Here is a 5,218-nt window from a genome sequence, read left to right as displayed (position 1 = left end):
CACATAAGGACTGCCTGCAGGTGAATCTAGCAAGATGATATCTGATCAGTCTGAAGCATGTAGTGACCCATTGAAGTTGGGCAGCTTTATGCCATCGTCGGTGTTCTGCGGTGCTTGTAACACCTCGATACAGGAAAAGATGGCCAATAAATGGCTACAAATTACATGAATAACATTCACACATCACACAATGTATTGAATACATTCACTGCACTTCATTTCAATATGCTGAGTACTTATGAATCTTTTTGTTAGCTAAAGCGAGAGTGGGAATAGACAGGGGGTTTGGATACTTTGCGCTTGCCGTTAGTGTCCCGGGGGGGGGGCAGGATGGAGGGGGCTATCGGGGCGCAAATGTGTTTTCACCCAGCCGCAATGAGAATAGTGCCTCCCACTAAATTTGGCAGGGGCTTTGCAGTAGAGCTAACATGTAGCGCCCTGCTTGCCTGCGTCCAGTGCTGATTACATCATCGCTGGGTGCAGCACCCCGTTACCGCCCCAGAAACTAAATTGAGAGTTGATAGAGGCGCTCACAATCATGAATGGTTTTGATAGAGTAAATAGGAAGAAACTGTTTCCAGTGGAAGAACGGTAAGTAACCAGAGGACATGAGGTGATTGGCTAAAGAACCAGAGGTGACATGAGGAAACTTTTTTTTACACAGTGAGTTGTTGGGATCTGGAAGGCATTGCCTTAAAGGATGGTGGAAGCAGATTCAATAGTCCTTTCAGATAAATACTTGAAATGAAACACTTTACAGAGCTATAAGGAAATAACAGGGGAGTGGGACAAATTGGAGAGCTCTACCAAAGAGCTGGCACAGGCACGATGGGCAGAATAGCCTCCTTCTGTGCTGTATCATTCTACGATTCTATGAAAAGAGGAAATTGTGGCTTGAAAATCATCATCCTTGGTATAACGAGCAAGCACTCATGCCTAACCTTTAAGTAATCTCCTGAAACTGCATCAGTGCACTTTGATGCAGTCCCTTTTATGTGCTTGAAAAGAATCCTAATTAAGACCTTGCTCTCTGTTGGATATCTGATAACTTAAACAGGGTCCCAGTGGTTACACAGAGCATCTGTGCTGTTGTTTCTTCATCAGCAATCATGGCCATAACACCCTGCATCATAATAGATCCAAAGATTTCAAAGAATGAAGACTCTAAGCATGCACGAGCCTTAATGACTATAGCTTTGTCTACCATTTTAACAAAATCCCTTGAGTTTTCAACATTTCTTTGGAGAAAGTTCAAGTAAGAGATTGAACACATAAATATCTGACCTTACAGTATGTTACCTTTTGTTCTTTCCTTATCAGAGTTTGGAACGAATGTAAAATAAGGCATGCAGCATCTTCACAAAGACCTGACTAGTTATCAGCATTGCAGTTTCTCATTGTAATAAATCACACAAGTCGTGTTCTATTCATACATCAAGGCCAGTTTTCACCCATGAGCGCAAGTCAGTTCTGAATGGTTAAGAACTGGTGCAAATGGTAATACAGGCAGAACGTCCTGAAACTGGAAACCTCGGGACCGAGGCCATTCCGCTTTTCAGGTTTTTCCGGATTTCGGAAAAGAAATCCGAGGGGAGTACGTGGGTTAGGTCAGGTCGGCTCTGGTCTCACGGTGGGTCTCGGTCACGGGACAATCCAAAAGGCTCAGGTGCAGGTCTGTACGTACCATGTATTTGCGCCATTTTTAAAAAAATGCCCGGTTTGCGGAACAGATTTCCAGATTCCGGACGACTCTTTGCCTTCCATGCGTCATTAAAAGAAAAGTCCGGTTTTGGGAACAGATTTCCAGATTCCAGACGCTGGCTTCTGCGATTTGCCCGATGTCCGGTTTTCGGACAATTACGATATTTAGAACTCCGGATTTCGGGCATTCTACCTGTGTATTAATAGTACGCAATATTAAATGTAAATAATTATTCAAAGATCAAGTGCAGGCAATGCAATTCAGAGACTCAGGGTTAAACTGCTGTAGCCCTATTTCCAAACTACATTGCCTGCGAGTGCACTCACCATTGGCTGCGCAGGATTAAGTAATTACCCCTTTACCTCCATATATAGTTCAATACCGAGTAACCCTGGATGTCCATTATATGTGAGCACATTGCTGAATGCATGCTGAAACATCAGGAAATTGGGTGCATATCAAACTGATATCAGCCAGGAAATGTGTGGATAGCACTTACTCAGGGGAGATCTAGCACACCAGACCACCAAATTTCCTGCTCCAAAAAAGCCAACAAACTATTACACACAGAATGAAACGGAATTGAAAATCAGCAACTCAGCCTTAAATCTAAAAAGTGGTCTAATTATCAGACAGAAATGGGAGCTGAAGCAAATTCTGACCCCAAAATGAGCTGTACTGGCCCAGACAGCACACTCCAGTTTCAGCATGCTCTGTATCTCTTAAAAAAAATTGTACCACTTTCGGATTGTTAGGTGGCAATGGGAGTTTCGTGTCTCAATGTTTAGACGACTGAATCTAGCTCCATTATCTAGATAGAACAGTGGGTCTATGGGCCCAAGTTTCGGGCCGCGCCATTTTTCGGGACGCCCATTTTTCACACCACAAAGTGCACCTAAAAAAACTCACCTATTCTCCGGCTCCCTGCAGGTCCTCTGGAGCTGGGCGCGGCGCAGCACAAGCTGTGGGGGGCGGAGCCAGGTCCCTGCGCTGAAAACAGTGCCGGGACCTCTGCACATGCGCGCTACAGTAGGCGTGCATGTGCAGTAGCTCCAGGCGCCCAAAACTGTGGGAGGGGCCCGAAGCACGCAGCCCCTAGCCCTGGCCGAATGGATAAGGCTCACCTCCCACGCCCAGCTCCCTCCTGACCAGACCCGACCCGACTTGACTCCCGCTCCCCGGACCCGACCCGACCCCCGCTCCCCCGGACCCGACCCCCGCTCTCCCCCGCCCCGGCGACCCGACCTCCGCTCCCCCGGCAACCCGATCTCCGTTCCCCCACCCCCCCTCGGCGACCCGACTTCTACCACTCCCCCCCCCGACCTCCACGACTCCCCCCCACGACCTCCGCGACTCGCCCGACCCGACCTCCGTGACTCCCACCCCCCCGACCCGACCTCTGCGACTCCCCCGCCCCACCGACCCGACCTCCGCGACTCCCCCGCTCCCCTCCGCGACCCGACGCCACCTACCTGTAAATCCAGCCCGAAGTCTTGGGCCCGGCCCGTTCAATCTCCTTCTCCCTTCCTGCCTCCCTCCCCTCTCCTTCCCTCCTTCCCATCCCCTCCCCTCCTTCCCCCTCCCCCCTCCTTCCCCCTCTCCCCTCCCCCCTCCCCTTCTTCCCCCCTCCCCTCCTTCCCCCTCTCCCCTCCCCTTCTTCCCCCTCCCATCCTTCCCCCCCTCCCCTCCTTCTCCCCCTTCCCCCCTCCCCTCCCCTCCCCTCCTTCCCCCTCACCCCTCTCCTTCCCTCTCTCCTTCCCTCTCTCCTTCCTCCCTTCTCCTCCCCCCCTCATCCTCCTCCTCCTCCTCCCCCCCTCTCCCCCCCACCCCACCCCCTCCTCCCCCTACCCCACCCCCCTCCCCTCGCTGTCAGAAACACAGACACTGACAGAGAGTGAGAGACACACACACAGACAGATAGAGACACTGACAGAGACATACTGGGGGGGGGGGGGGGGGGGTGCCGTCCCAGCATGCTGTTGGAGGACTCCCGGTGCTGCAGTCGGTAAGTAGAAAATATTTTATTTATTGATTTTTAATTTTTTTTTATTTTTTATTAATTTTTTTTTATTGATTTATTGGTTGATTTCTTGATGTATTTATCATTTATTATTGATGATGGCTCTTTATTTGTAAAACTGAAGTGTTTGATGTTTGTAAACTTCCCTTTAAACCCCCCCCCTCCCCATTCCCTACGCCTGATTTGTAACCTACGCCTGATTTTCTAAGTGCAGACAAGGTTTTTCTGAGCGTACAAAAATCTACACTTACTCCATTCTAAGTTAGTTTGGAGTAAGTTTTCACTGCCTAAACTTTCAAAATGGGTGTAAGTGGCCGGACACGCCCCCTTTTGAAAAAAAAATCTGTTCCAAACTGAAACTGTTCTAGCTGACTAGAACTGGAGCAAACTAAATGCCGAGAATTGCAATTTCTAAGATGCTCCATTCTAAACCAGTTGCTCCAAAAAAACAGGAGCAACTCAGGCCGAAACTTGGCCCCTATGTTTCTGCTGCAAAGTTGTGAACCAAATTGAGTACTGTAAGCACTGGAAACTAGCTGACATATGTCAGTCTTCTGTAATCTGACCTAAGCTTGCATCATCAGTTGAGTTTTTCTTGCAGTACAGGTACTTAAAAACTGAGGCTGGTGAATTAATCCGAGGGCAAAAATACAAGGTCAGTGGACTTTTAAAAAGTTTGCAAATACATAAATTTGCAAATTATTTTACCTTTGTGCTTCGAAAGTGGCACAGACAAGGACTATGTAATTGTTTCATTAAATTTATCATCATCATAGGCGGTCCCTCAAACGAGGATGACTTGCCTCCACGAGAGTTCACAGATGTTTCAATGTAGGACCCAATATTCCAGTCCTGAACTCCAATTGAGGGGAAATATTCAGGCAAGAATACTCGATGGATTTTTTTTTTAAAGCGATGCTTGTTGCAAGAGGGTAGATAAGTTTATAAATGTGGGAGCGAGGGGGTGTGTGGTGCAAGCAGGCCTGTATAACGCTTTTGCAATAAAATGGAGATGGATTTGGATCACGATGTACATCAGTCGAGTGCTTCAGACTGGAGAAAGGGCAGGGTGGATGGAATGTTTAATGAGTAATCGTGCCTGTAAAATTTTGAAGGTTCAGCCTCCATGTTTGGTTTGGTTGCTGGGATTAACCCTGTTTTTTTTTAAATGAATGTTTTCCAGCCTGTCTTGCTCTGCATTCCTTCCAAGTGTCTTGCTCATTTTTCGAAGGATGAATCCTTCTAGGTTTGAGTGGAGACATCTTGAAAACTTAACCTAAATAAAATGCGTTGTTTTGGGAGTATCTCCTTTCAAATTTTTCTCTGATTTTTAAACTTCTCATCCTCTTCTCCACCCCCTCCATCTCTCCCCAAACCATTATTCAGTAGAGTTTCAATGATGCGGATTTCTATTATTAACATTTTGGTGAGGATGGGAGATGTACCTTGAGGCACTCAATTGGGAGACTAGTGAATGTTAATAATCAGATGGATTG

Source organism: Pristiophorus japonicus, chromosome 16, assembly GCF_044704955.1.
Source record: "Pristiophorus japonicus isolate sPriJap1 chromosome 16, sPriJap1.hap1, whole genome shotgun sequence".
Taxonomy (NCBI): Eukaryota; Metazoa; Chordata; class Chondrichthyes; family Pristiophoridae; genus Pristiophorus; species Pristiophorus japonicus.
Note: the sequence above shows the minus strand (reverse complement) of the source record.